General features: G+C 38.8%; 1 pseudogene; it reads right to left on the bottom strand.

The window, feature by feature from the left end:
* Positions 1–11,445: 11,445 nt before the first annotated feature.
* On the bottom strand, positions 11,446–13,210 carry LOC128518702 (kelch-like protein 10; annotated as a pseudogene).
* Positions 13,211–15,133: the final 1,923 nt, after the last annotated feature.

The following is a 15,133-nucleotide window of genomic DNA, read 5'->3' as shown; positions in this document are numbered from 1 at the left end:
AGACATACAGACAACATTTCTGAGACAGTTTTCGGGTTCTCCACTGAAATTGAGATGTAAAGTTATAATTAAAGGAACAAGTTCTGACCAATCTACAGAAAAACCTTTCTTTTATTTATATAGATTATAGTAAGTCCCTGATTTGCAAACTTATGTTCCAGGAGCACGTTCGTAAGTCGGATTTCTTCATAAGTCCGACAAAGTGAGTCTTATACACCTTTGACACGAATATACAACATAAAGCAGGAAATAACCTGCTTAAAAAAACAATAAGCTTAAAAAAAAACAAAAAAAATAACACACAGGTTTGGTGTTTTGGTTCCACATTATATCATGAGACACCAAATTGCGAGGGGAATTCTGGTAACACAGCAGGGTCAGCTGACCTCATTTAAAGAAAGCCCTGGAAGATGTCGAGGGGAGGACAACGCTACAGTACATGATGTTTACTGCATGGTTGAATAGACACCATTTCGTTTTCACAAGCACACATATCGGACTTTGGATATTTCATACTGTACATCCAATTAAACACTGAAAATATTGTATATAATAGTAAATATTAGTATCTTGTGCACTGCAATATCTATTTCCTGTAGAATACATGTGCGCTACTTTCGCGATCTCTTTGCATCTACTATGTTCGTAGATTCACAGTCTGTTCGTATCGGTGAATAGTACACAATAAAGTTCTTCTTCAAACTGTTTAAAGTTCAACAAGCAAATATAGGGAACTGTTGCTTTTGGAAAATCGTCTTTGCCAGGTGGTACATTATTTTTTAGCTTTCTTAATACTTACTTAAACTAAAATAATGATTTTTTTTTAAATTTATTTCTGAATTCACTTACTTGTATTTTCTTAAAAACACTTCATCTGTGATGTTTAATTAGTAGTAGTTATTTAGGGGCTTCCCACACTCACCAAAGATGATCTTCCAGTTTGACTAGCTTAGTTTGTGTTTTGATCAGTTCCAAACCTAGGATCCAAACTTTACTCAGTTCCTGTACACAGTCAGCTCATCCACTTCTGATACTCAACGAAAAATTCCTGCAGAGGTGGACTACTGTTTTTTACTGTCTTTCATCTACACCTGGACATAAACAACAAGGACCAGTCTTATACCACAAACTGGTTACTGCATGGGTAAAGGTGACTCTCTCTCTCTCTCTCTCTCTCTCTCAATTTATTTTATATACAAATGTCTCTGCCACTATAATCTCTGCCCCGTACATTCTGTTCTCTCATACAAGGAGCCGATTTCCATTTATTATTTGTCTTAAAACAGATGTATTCACCTTATCATTGCAGTGGTGACAACAATCACTTCGCATCTATCCTATTTTGTCTTAGTTACAGTACGTACAGTATACATTGTCCTTCTACAATCCAACCGGCAAGTTTATTGCTTCAACAGTATAAATGGCACATATCCCGAAATTAAAATGTGTTTTTTTTTTTCACTAGGTTCACTGTATACGTAGTGTACTACCTTATCCAATCCTCTCTTTAAACATGATGGTAGGCTCCATCTGCCTGGGTGTGGTATCTATTGAATATTTTGCTGACATCACACCAGCTAAAATGAACAGATGGCTATGCCACCTTTTGCTCTTCCTCATGTGGGGTGAGGCAGAGATGGACTGCTGCATGAAACTGTTCTTGTGAGAAAATCCACACATCATAATTATAATGTGTTAAATCTCATCTTATTATATACATTATCCGTTTTATCCTGTATTCAGGGTCGCAGGGGGCCTGGAGCCTATTCCAGGAGAATTAGGGCACGAGGAGTGGTACACCCTAGACAGGGTGCCAATCCATCGCAGGGCACACAAACATACACACAGTCACACACCTATTTGCACGCTACAGGCAATTTGGGAATGCTAATTAGCCTAACCTGCATGTCTTTGGACTGTGGGAGAAAACAGGAGTACTCACCGAGCACGGGGAGACCATTCAACTTCACTGGGAATCAGATATAATAATCATTTGCCAGATATAATAATCAAAATTAATACAACTTAGCGTAAACAAGTCGTAAGATACTCAACCTTACAAAATTGTATTTCATTTTATTAATGAATTCTGCTTTTGGTAGAGAGTTCTGCAGTACAGAAAGACAGGCTAACATGTAATATACATGGGGTTTAACCTGAAATTATAATATCACTGATTACATTGAAGCTTTTAAGATTATTGTTAGCTGTTCTTTTTAGCTTTAACTTTTTAACTATTTCTATAAACTCTTCATCCATCAATGAGGGGTACTTATGCTGGTTACAATACACAGCTTCATAATGATTATTACTTCTGTGATTTTAAACATCTTACATGCACAAGTTTGCTATGTTTCTGTAAATAATACAATTAAAAACACTGAGTTTTCTACCTTCCCCAGCTCACTCTTTAACGTTGCCACAGTGTTGGTGTTAGGCTCCGTTTCCTGTGTGGTTGCGGCATCTAGAGGTGAAGAAGCCTTCACAGCCTCAGTGCATTTAAGCTCTGAAGAAGCCGGAGGAGATGGGGGTAAGGGGCAAAGATGCCACAGCAGTGTCAAAGATGCCACAGCAAGTTCCATAGGACCAATGCCGAAAAGCAACTGAGCAGGCCTTCTACAATGCTTTTCCTGAGATTAAGAGAAAACAAATAAAGAATAATGATAATGCTCCTGAAATATAACAAAGTAAAAAAAATTTTTAGAATGTTTCATTAAATAGCAATGAAAGAAAAATTAAGTTTCATTGTTTTACCTCGGTCTCTTCTCTTCCTGCCAACTTTCTGCTTTTCAATTCCCTAATTTGCTTTACCTCCTACATCTAAGGGATGGAGAAGAGAAGCTGACCTCTTTTCTGCCGTTTTACTCCTGATTTAGTCTACCTGTACAGTTTCATCATAATGTTTCTGGACCGAACTGAAATAAAGCAATAATTTAATCAGCACCACTACATTCATTAGTTTCTTTCCCTCTGTACATATACATATATATATATATATATATATATATATATATATATATATATATATATACATATATATATATATATATACACAGGGAAATATTCTGCGCTTCTATAAGTAATAAATAAAAAATAAATTAAATAGCAGTTTTCAGTGGTACAGCACCGTCCACAATGTCACATTTAGTTGTTGTTGTTGTTGTTTTTGGCTCATTGAAGTAGTTAGAAATTCAGATGTTGGTGTCACACTGCTGAAGAAATGAAGAAGAGGAGCTGACCCAGCCTTCTATGCACTGCATATTCATTTTTCTAAAGCACGGCATATTCATTCTATACAAATATCACCAGCAAGTACAGTACATTACCATGTAATTAGAGGTCTACTGTGATTGGAAGATGGGCGAGAAGAGAGAGTATTTAAACTTCAGCTACCCACAGAGCAGTTGTTGGTAGCGGCTTGATCGCAACTGCCGAGGTCTCTCTTTATTCCCAGACCTGCTGTTGTTGTGAAGCTCTTAGGTTGGTGATTTGGTGTATATTTGACTTAATTGTGGTGAGACTATTAAAGTAGAGCTCTTGTCCTTTGTCTCATTGATTACAGCTATGTTTGAGACTTCAAAGAGAGAAGTTGATAGTAACTTATAGTTATAAACGTATAGGTCAGGCTGTTTTTTTTTTTATTTTTTGTAGTAGTAGTAGTATTGTTAGTTGGTTATGAAGAAGTTGGTTTTGTTATGCTTGTTATTTTGGCCTTGCCCCTTATGGAACTGATACCGCTTTCGTTTTTTTCTTTTGTTAAGGTATGGAAATAAAGAACCAATCTCTTATGCTGTAACCATCCACAATATAGCCCATAGTGTGTGAGTGTATGTATGTCTGTGTGCCCTACGATGGATTGGTGCCCTGTCAAGGGTGTACCCCGCTTCATGCCCTAAATAATGACCATGAGTGAGTGAGAGAGAATCCAAGTGCAAGAATTGGCAAACCAAGAGAACTTTAATCCCTTGGTTTAGTTGCAGATAGAGGAAAAGTATGACAGAAGATGACGGATAGTGAAGAGGTGTGGATGAAAAAGTTTGTGCACACCTACAGTATTGAACCGGGATCATACAAGCCAGTTAGCCACAACACTACATTCATTATTTATTCATGAACTGTAGAATACAGCAGTCATAGCGCATTACTTAAAAAAATAATTAGCAAAATAACTAAACAGAGCCTTAACATAACAAAACTGATTCATCTGAACATACAATCTACTGCAAGAAAAAAACAGTGCCACCTTCTGGCATTATTTGGTATTATCATGAAGCCACATTCCTAAACCCCTGACTGTTAAAGTATATTAGACCATATTAGATATTTTAAAAAAAATTAATAAATAAAATATGTCAAACAAGTAAAAATTAAACAAGTAGAGTACATCTATGCTATCTAAAAATGATATTGTGCAAGTTTGGTCGAAAACTCATGAATGGTTTAGGAGGAGTTGCGGATAACATATTTGGTCATCCCGCTTTTGTTTCAGAAACACTCATTCACACACTAGGGGCAATTTTGGGAACACCAGTCAACCTAACCTAAATGTCTTTGAACTGTGGGAGGAAACCGGAGTACCGGAGATGATAAAGCATCTTGACATAAGGCAAAAGTGATAATCAAGTGGCTCAGGGAACACAACATTGAAATTTTGTATCAATGGCCAGGAAATTCCCCAGACCTTAATCCCACTGAGAACTTGTAGTCAATCTTTAAGAGGTGGGTGGAAAACAAAAACCCATAAATTCTAGAAAAAAATCCAAGAATGGGCTGCCATCAGTCAGGATGTGTCCCAGAAATTGATTGACAGTATGCCAGGGCGAATTGCAGAGGCCTTGAAAAAGAAGGGTCAACACGGCAAATATTGAATCTTTATATAAATTGTAATAAATAAAATGTTGGCCAGAACTTATATACCACAATATACCTCCAATCTTCATGGGTCCAATGTGAGGATAGTTGGCAAGTCTTCATGGGCCACATGGAGAGGAAAATGACTCAATTTACACACTCGTATACAGTGGGTACGGAAAGTATTTAGACCCCCTTAAATTTTTCACACTTTGTTATATTGCAGCCATTAGCTAAAATCATTTAGTTTATTTTTTTTTTCTTATTAATGTACACACAGCACCCCATATTGACAGAAAAACACAAACTTGACATTTTTGCAGATTTATTAAAAAAGAAAAACTGAAATATCACATGGTCCTAAGAATTCAGACCCTTTGCTATGAAACTCATATATTTAACTCAGGTGCTGTCCATTTCTTCTGATCATCCTTGAGATGCTTCTACACCTTCATTTAAGTCCAGCTGTGTTTTATTAAACTGATTGGACTTTATTCGGAAAGCCACACACCTGTCTATATACTGTAAGACCTTACAGCTCACAATGCATGTCAGAGCAAATGAGAATCATGCGGTCAAAGGAATTGTCTGAAGAGTTTAGAGACAGAATTGTTGCAAGGCACAGATCTGGCCAAGCAAAAAAAAGTCTGCTGCATTTAAGGTTAGTAAGAGCAAAGTGGCCTCCATAATCCTTAAATGGAAGATGTTTGGGACGACCAGAACCCTTCCTAGAGCTGGCCGTCTGGCCAAACTGAGCTAATGCAGGAGAAGTGCTTTGGTGAGAGAGGTAAAGAAGAACCCAAAGATCACTGTGGCTGAGCTCCAGAGATGCAGTCGAGGTAAATCTACAAATTATTTACATTTTAAATGAAATTTAAAAGTGCTCTTAACTCCCTGCTCCCTGTTCAGGGAATTTCGTTTAAAGGCATTTCCCTCAACAAAATAGCAACAGATAACTGGATAGGTTGAGCAGAAGATTACAGAAAGAGACTGAATTATGGGAGACATACAGGCTTCAGAGGAACGTAACATTTAATTGACACTTCGGAATGGAACACAGCTTCAGTATTACCATCATGAAAAAAACGTACTTCCCTTTTTCTGTTTTTTTTTTTTTTTTTGATGGCTGGCATTCAACAAATGAGTGCATTACCACCACCTGCTAGACTGGAGTGTGGAGCATCAGATTGGCAGAACAAACAAAGAAAATAAAACACAAAAGGGGGAAAAAACTCAATTAGATTTTATATACTATACTTTAATTTAGGTAATTAGGCTTCTCCAGTTGGGTAACACCTGTTATAAAGACTCTAGTTTATCCCTGTGTACCCTCTTCTCAGCCATGTTATAACGATTTCCTCTCTTTTGTTTGTGCCCCACTTCATATTTTACCTTTTTAAAATTTGCTTTTGGGTAGACATATGCGTATGCTCTACCTGTTTCTTCTTCATCACATCTTTCTTCCCATATTTCATTTGTGTTTTCTTTAATGATGTCCTTGTTTTCTGCTCTGCCTATTGGGATTAGTGACATTTTCAGCGCTCACCTGAACCGAGGTGTTTAATTAGTTTGATTATAGGTAGTTGTACAGGTCCTTCTCAATAAATTAGCATATTGTGATAAAGTTCATTACTTTATGGAGATGAAGATTTCATTTTTCAGCACGACCTGGCACCTGCTCACAGTGCCAAAACCACTGGTAAATGGTTTACTGACCATGGTATTACTGTGCTCAATTGGCCTGCCAACTCTCCTGACCTGAACCCCATAGAGAATCTGTGGGATATTGTGAAGAGAAAGTTCAGAGACGCAAGACCCAACACTCTGGATGAGCTTAAGGCCACTATCGAAGCATCCTGGGCCTCCATAACACATTAGCAGTGCCACAGGCTGATTGCCTCCATGCCACGCTGCATTGAAGCAGTCATTTCTGCAAAAGGATTTCCGACCGAGTATTAAGTGCATAACTGAACATAATTATTTGAAGGTTGACTTTTTTTGTATTAAAAACACTTTTCTTTTATTGGTCGGATGAAATATGCTTATTTTTTGAGATAGGAATTTAGGGTTTTCATGAGCTGTATGCTAAAATCTACAATATTAAAACAGCAAAAGGCTTGAACTACTTCAGTTGTGTGTAATGAATCTAAAATATATATGAAAGTCTAATGTTTATCAGTACATTACAGAAAATAATGAACTTTATCACAATATGCTATTTTTTTGAGAAGGACCTGTATGTTTAGTTGGTCCTTGGTCGTGCATCTGTTGAGATAGGTTGTTGTGAATGTTTTTTGTTTTTGGTGTCAAGCCATTTCTCTTAGCTCCTTAGCTACTTAGCTACATGTATGTGTTGCATGCATAGCTGCTTGTGGCAGCGTGTGCGCGCTCTCTCTCCCTCTCTCTCTCATTCTTCTTTGCTTTCCCTCTCCTACAGATGGCCCCGCCCTAATTGAACGTGCTGTTACGTGCCCCGTGGTTGGGAGTCCTTGGACCTGCGCGTCTTTTTAAAGTGACGACGAGAGCTGGAAGCGCGCGGGTTGTTAGTGGTGGTCTCATGTGCCGAGACAGTTTGAACTTAAAAGATAAACTGTTGTGTCGGGCCAGGGTTAACTATTGCTTGTGTAGTGCTAGTTTCCCTTTTGATTGTTTCTTTCTTTTCTTTGTTAGCGTGGCTGGAGGTCTCCGCCCGCTTGTGTATATAGTTGTAAATAGTGTAAATATATATTTTGTTACTGTGTATGTGTATATGTGCTTGGGAAGCTGTAGGGGTTGGCTGCCATTTTCTTTAACAAACTTGTTTTCTCCTGTTTTTGGTTCTGGCAGTTAGGGAGTTAGTTTAACCCCTGTGTTTTTTGGTTTTGGCTTTTTTCTTTTTAGTATATTTAGTTTTGTGGGAGGAGTAAGGGTGAATAGTTTTGTTTATTGTTTTGGCCTTGGCCCAACCCTGAAGTTTGAGAGCCTCCTGTTTTAAAAAATAAAATAAAATAAAATAATAAAAAACAAAGAAAACAAAAGACCACACAAATCTGGTGTACAGATTTATTATTTATGTTATGTTCCTGGACTCTAGGCCTGGGATGTAAAGACGTAAATTGACCTGTAGAGGGCAAAGACGTGAATTAGTTTCCTGAACATGACAACGAGTTCACTGTACTAAAATGCCCCCCACAGTCTTCAGATCTCAACCCAATAGAGCATCTTTGGGATGTGGTGGAACGGGAGCTTTGTGCCCTGGATGTGCATCCCACAAATCTCCATCAACTGCAAGATGCTATCCTATCAATATGGGGCCAACATTTCTAAAGAATGCTTTCAGCACCCTGTTGAATCACTGCCACGTAGAATTAAGGCAGTTCTGAAGGCGAAATGGGGTCAAACACCGTATTAGTATGGTGTTCCTAATAATCCTTTAGGTGAGTGTATATGTGAGTAAGAAAAAAAAAACTAAATCGAGGGTACAGGAGGTCAGTGAGGTATAAAGCAGTAATGTTAGGTCCAGACTGTGGCTAGTATTAAATGTTATATATATATATATATATATATATATATATATATATATATATATATATATATATATATATATTTTTTATATATTGAATGTTATAAAAATGTTGAGGTAAACAAAGTCTTTTGTGAAAAAATCTCTCTCTTTCTCTTTTCAGAGCAATCTTACATTATAATCATTAAAATGGTCAGGAAGTGACAGTGTGATCAAACAGTTGTGCAGATGTGTTACATGAATAATTTTTTTTTAATTATAGTAAAGCCAAATAAAGTGGCTTATTAGCCAAATAAAGTATTTATTTATCAGATAAAAAAAATAATTGTAATTTATATTCTACATAATTCATTCTTTAAAACAGTTTACATGCACATACACAATATTTTTTAGTTTACATGCACATACACAAATTTTTTTTATTAATTACATTTTTGAAAGAATGCAAGCAGTCTGTAGTCTTCCTTTTTTCCAAAATTTTCTGTACTACATAAATGCATGATTTTGTAAGAATTTCTCCTCTCCCTGATTTAATTGGAAGAATTTAAGTTCCATTTTAAAGGAAAGTTGAGTAAGTTGAGTAAATATTTAATTTGTTTATAATTTAACTCTGGGAAACATTTACATTTAGTCATTTGGCAGACGCTCTTATCTAGAGCGACTTACAATTTTTATCTCATTACACATCTGAGGGTTAAGGGCCTTGCTCAAGGGCCCAACAGTGGCAACTTGGTGGTTGTGGGGTTTGAACCTGGGATCTTTCGAACCATATTCCAATGCCTTAACCACTGGGCTACTCCTGCCCCCTCTAAGTAGAACTCTAAGTAGAACAGTTTCTTTAACATTTTAAACTGTGTCTAAAACAGTTGTAAAATTTGTTTTTCCCCACACTGTAGCTATTTAGAACTTTATCTTGTTTTCTCCTGATCACTGTGTGCTGGCTGTTTCATCATCATTCCACATGAACAGACATTTTTCAGAGATCGGTAGCTTTTAATAAATGTCTTCGACTACATTTATATCTGCGTACATTGCTTTCCTGACAGGATATGAAACCCACGTCGTGGTGAAGTGGATGGGTTGCCCCTAAATGTTTTTGGGGGCTATTATAACTTCAGTGAGGCAATCAGACTTTGTGGGCAGTTGCTTTAAAATCCAGCCTCAAGCTGCAAGTAATCTGGAGTACACAAGATCTCGGGAGTGAGCTTCCACATAAAGCAACACAACAGACCTGGGCAGGCTGGGCCCACTATAAACGTGAGTGCTCCATGTGTCAGCATGAAGAGGCTCACCATATCGACCACAAAGAAATGACCAAAGTATCAGAGGGCAAAGACGATCAGCAGCAGCTACATGCCATCAAGTGAGTAGAGGAGATCGCTATACAGAAAAGCTGACGAGATCTCTATCGTCAGATCATAGCCTTAGGGAGTTAGGTGATTTTTTAAAACTTTGTCTAGAGAACTGTCATGCTTCCTAGTTCTGTTTGACGTTCATGTGTCTTTATGAAAAGCCTTGTCCTGATAGTTCTGATAGCTCTGCTCTGTTTTCAGATAGCTCTGATCTGTTTCCTGATATATTTGATAATTATGTTAGCTCTGTCCTGTGCCTTGAGAGCTTTATTCCATCTTCTGATAACTCTGCTAGTTCTGATAGCTATGTCCTCTGGTTTGAGGTTGGTTCCTTTTTTTCTCCTGATAGCCCGGAAAGTCTCAATTTGCTTTCTAAGCCACGCCCTGCCTGAGCCACACCCTGCACTGCATGAGCTACAGCCTGCACCACACGAGCCACGGTCAGCCCTGTCTTAGCCAGACACTCCCCATCTAGCCCAGCAGTGAGGATGTGCTACTGTCCCCTCCAGCTGGATTTTACAGTGGTGCTCTGCTCCCACAACCTGGCTGAGACACATGTTTGAACTTCAAAACCGTTGTTTTCTCCTTCACATAAGTTCAAGGATTTCATGCTCATTCCGCTGCTTAAGTTCAAGGATGTTATGCTTGTCCCACCATCCAGGGTTTCTGGACATTGTGTTTGCTCTTTCAACTTGGTTCGAGAACATTGTATTTGCTCAGCTGCCTGGATTCAAGTTCCAGCTCTATTCCTGTACATAGTTTCAAGAAGTTTTCTGTTGATTCTTCAAAGCTTCTTTGTGACAATGACCATTAGTAAAAGTGCAATATAAATAAAATTTAACTTCAAGTTGCACCTTAGTCCTTGTCGCAAATTACTGCCTAATCCCATATTCAAGCCTGTTTAGACCATAGCCACCATGTCAAGCCCCTACACAATCTCAATTTGCTGCAGCACAGCCTCACTCTCGGTTTGTCTGACAAAACATTTTGATGGCATTGTCCTGGACCACCTTTGGACTTCACTTTCTAAAGTAAACTGCACCACTCTTGTGTCTGTCAAATTGGTGATGAAGACACAGAGATAGAGGACCCAAAAGCTGTCTAATAAATTCTCGTCTTAGTGCAGGAGACCTCAGAGTAACAAAAGGTCCAAGAAGTTTCTTAGATCAATAATGATAAAATAATTAAATTTAGCATGTCTCCCCACAATTCATTATTGCAAATCTGAAATCCACTCAAGCTTCCATGTGCAAACATAAAGAAAAGAGCAATCGTGAACTCCAAAGGCATACAACATTGATCAAAGCCACTTACTCTGCTCATGCTTCCGCGTTGCAAGTCTGGAGTCTGAATAAAGAGGTTAATTGCAAAATCCAAAGGCACAAAGCAATGATCAAAGTCACTTACTCCAAACGCGCTTCTGGGTTTCAAGTTATCCAACAGAGAGTAGGAGCTGACCGCATGCTCATATAGCTAGACATTGAAGGTAATGAATCGAACACAGATGAAATTGATTAGCGTGGGAACCAGACAGTGGGGAGAGAGCTGAAAAACCTGGACCATTAAGCTGGAGCATAACAGTGTCCTCCAATTGTTCTCAGCTAAGTCTGGATTAGTCTGTACATAGCTACATATTTAAGACTATTCACATAACATGATGTACAGTTTATTTTTATCCCTGATATGAGTCCTAGTAACAAAAAGATGCTGCTTACCTAAAAGGAATTGATTTTATTTGTTTCAGTTCCAGATATTGTCAGGATCTGTGATAGATCCTTTCTTGTTCTGGGAGCTCTGGATGCTGAGGGTCTCGGGGTGCGGCATACTCGGCCATGTTGGGTAAATCAGACAGAACACAGCAGCTTAGAGCACTGCGAAACACAGCCATGTCCTGCACTTCATACCATTCAGCAGTTTCCCCATCATAATACTCTACATTATTGGCAGTGCTAAAGCCATGATGGCCTCCAACAACAAACAGGAGATCGTCCAGCACCTCAATGCCAAAATTGCTGCGCTGGGTAATCATCTCTGGAACATTTCCCCATGAATCGATCTGAGGATTATACTTCTCTGCAGTTCTCAAAATATTCACACCATCAAATCCCCCGACAGCATAAACCTGTCCTCTGTAGGTAACTACGCCTAAACCACTTCTTCTGCTGGTCATCCGAGGGAGGAGAGTCCACTGATCCATCAGAGAATTGTAATACTCCGCCGTGAATGAACAGACATTTCCGTCAAATCCTCCACATATGAACACTTTGCCATTAAGTACTGTAGCACTTGCATCGCTCCTACGTTCGTGCATCGGTGCTATCATTCTCCACTGATTGTTCTCAGGATTGTATCGCTCAGCTGTGTTAAGCCGTTCTGTGCCATCAAATCCTCCCATTGCATAAATATAGTTGTCCAGCGCACACACACTCACATAACACCGGCGGCAGTGCATGGGGCCCACCTCAGCCCAGGTTCTGGTGATAGGGTCAAATCTATGCATGCTGTTGATGTAATTTCTGCCCTCATATCCTCCCATGCAGTAAACAAAGCCGTTGAGGTACACCACCCCCTGATAGGCTCGTGGACTCTCACCACAGCATGTCACATTAACCCAGCAATCTGCTCGAGGATCATATGCCTCTATAGCGTTAGTGGGACCTTCGTGGCTCCAGCCACCAATGGCCAGCAGAATGGCACTAGGTAGACGTGGCAAAGTGAGATCAGAGTTGAGAAATTTGTCTGTGTTTAGGTCATACATATTCAGCAGGACACTGTAGATGATCCGTCTACATGCTGTGTCATTAGCCACTAAAATGTTGTTCCTTACATTGTCCATAAAGTAGTTGTAGGGCAGTAGACCCATACGCACCCTGGCCAGTAACAGTCCAATGTGCGTTTTTCGCTCCAGGGGTGCATGTTCAATCCACAATATGATGGCCTCAAACACTAAATTCTCCTGTTTTACATTTAGCTCATTTTTCTCCATGATCTCACAAAGCTCTTCAACAGTGAGGTTCAGGAACTCCTCAGAGCCATGGAGCACCTGCTCAAAGTGGTGCAGTATAAACTGCAATGCCTGCTGCTCTAACTTCATGCAGAAACAGAAGCGAGCAAAACGCCAAATTCCAATGCAGTTCTCCTGGCACACCTGAGCTTTTAGGAACATGGAGCACTTATTTACCAGGCCACTCATTGCCAGATAATCAGCAGTGATAAGCAGCTCATGCACATTTTCCTCCGTGATGTTAACCCGCTGTATGTATGCATACTCCATGATCAACTCCATTATCTCTGAGGAAATACCAGGGATGATATAGTAAACTTTATCTGGAGGATGACATCTATGGGTGAAGAGAGCTCTGAAATAAGGGCTGCAGCCACACAGGATGATCTTGTGTGCATGAAACTCCACACTGTTGACTTTAAAAAGGACATCACACAGCTCCTTCTCTAAACGCAGCTCATTGAAGAGGTTGCAGGCCATCGTGCCATTCTTCCTCTCCATTCCTCTTCTTTCTGCTCATTTGTCTTCTGTTTAGTGCATCTATGGAGGTCTGTAAGTTATCTGTGAGTGTCTAAAAATAGAGCTTCAGCGTCTGTGTGTTGAGTTTGGCACCTATGACCTCATAATGTTCTATGAACTCATAATGTTCTGACTCTAAATTCTGTCTCCATATGAGTATAGATTAAAGGACAGCAGGTGAGAAAGTATTAATAAGCAGACCCAGAATTGGACTAATCAAACTTAGTAGCACTCTGCTTAGTAGGTAAGAACCCAATGGGACTCTGTGGGGAATACCATGAAAGTGAGACTGTCAAGCATGTACTGCTTTTTTTGCGGGAAATATATGCAGGAGAGGCTAGATAGGATGGCAAAACTTCAAGATCTAGGTGGATTAGAAGGCAATGTTGGATGTCTTTTAGAATGGGGAGTTACTAATCATGGAAGGAAACATTGTTTCTTTTTTTGTGAAAATCTTTTTTTTAAACTTGTCTTTAACCCTCTGAAGTCAGGGCTCTTCTTCTATTTGTGTAAATGTCAAATATTTGGCAACATAGATGCTAATGCTTTTTTACTTATTTACATGGAGTACAAATTAAGATATCATAATAAGGGTGATGTAAAGTTGTCAGAACGGGGCCGGCTCGCAGCATCCCCTCAAATAAATGTCTTGCCCCCTCAAATCAAAATTTTTAAATGTTGAGAAAGCACATGTTAATATACTCACAAACTGAATATATTAAAAGTTGATAAAATGATCTGCGGTAGCGAAAAAATCAGCAGGAAAAGCGCACGCACACACACTCCTCACCTGAGCCCTCGGTAAACATCCAATCACCGTCCATATGCAAATGAGTCAAGACGAAGCAAGTGGATTGGAGAGTAGAGAGCTGTTCATTTACTATAAAAGAAATTGGAAAATAAAAATATATATATAATATGAATTGTTTTATGGCCCATCTGCTTTAATTTAGGTTGTCTCATGAATAATGAAAAACTTTCAGTTTTGTTTTAAGAATTAGACCATCCAGCTAGGATAAATGTCCTTGATTGATAAAATCTGAATTAAGGATATTTTATTTTATTTTATTTATTTAATTTTAATTTTTCAGTTTCCCCCTGAGGGATTGCCACCTTATTTTGGTCAGGGGGTGTGCATGCCTCAATAACCTTAAGAGCTATACCAGCAGGAGCTTAGTCTTCAAGTGGGACACCCAAGTTGGACAGGTCTGAAGGTAGAGGCCTAACAAAGTGCAATCCACTTCTCCATTTCTGTTCACATTTCTGACTGCCCCCCATTTGTGGCTTTTAGAACCGGATCTGTGTCAGAACCATGTGCATCTTAAACTTGACAAAATTCACATAATAAGAAAAACTTAGGCAGAAAAAACAGTCCCTCAAAAAAAAAAAAAAAAATGTCAGGCATTAGAATACCAGGAGTGTTGTCAAGAAAATGAGTTAGAAGTTGGTGACTAGAGCTACTTTGAATGATAAAAAAATTAACTCAGAGGTTTTAGAAATTTTACCGTTAGGCAAAAGGAGAGACTTTGGAAATGTGGATACTCAACCAAAAGAGGGCACCCTCTCAAAATGACCCGAAAAGCAAAACAAAGATACGTTATTAAGGATAAAAGATACATTAATTAGGATAAAAAAAAAACAGCCCCATGTGACAAAAAAGATTTAAATGTATTATAAGAACTGGCTAAAACCTTGAAAAAGTGGGATGCCGATGGCAGGACACCACAAAGAAAGCCACTGCTGACAAAAAAAACAAAACATTGCTGCACACCTGAAGGCACATTGACAGTCCACAGTGGTATTGGCAAAATGTTTTATGCACTGATAACACTAAGACTGAACTATTTGGAAAGAACACACATCACTACACCTGATATAGAAAGGACATTGCATAAAATTATGAAA

Source organism: Clarias gariepinus, chromosome 3, assembly GCF_024256425.1.
Source record: "Clarias gariepinus isolate MV-2021 ecotype Netherlands chromosome 3, CGAR_prim_01v2, whole genome shotgun sequence".
In the NCBI taxonomy this organism is placed as follows: domain Eukaryota; kingdom Metazoa; phylum Chordata; class Actinopteri; order Siluriformes; family Clariidae; genus Clarias; species Clarias gariepinus.
This window is presented reverse-complemented; position numbering and strand designations above follow the sequence as displayed.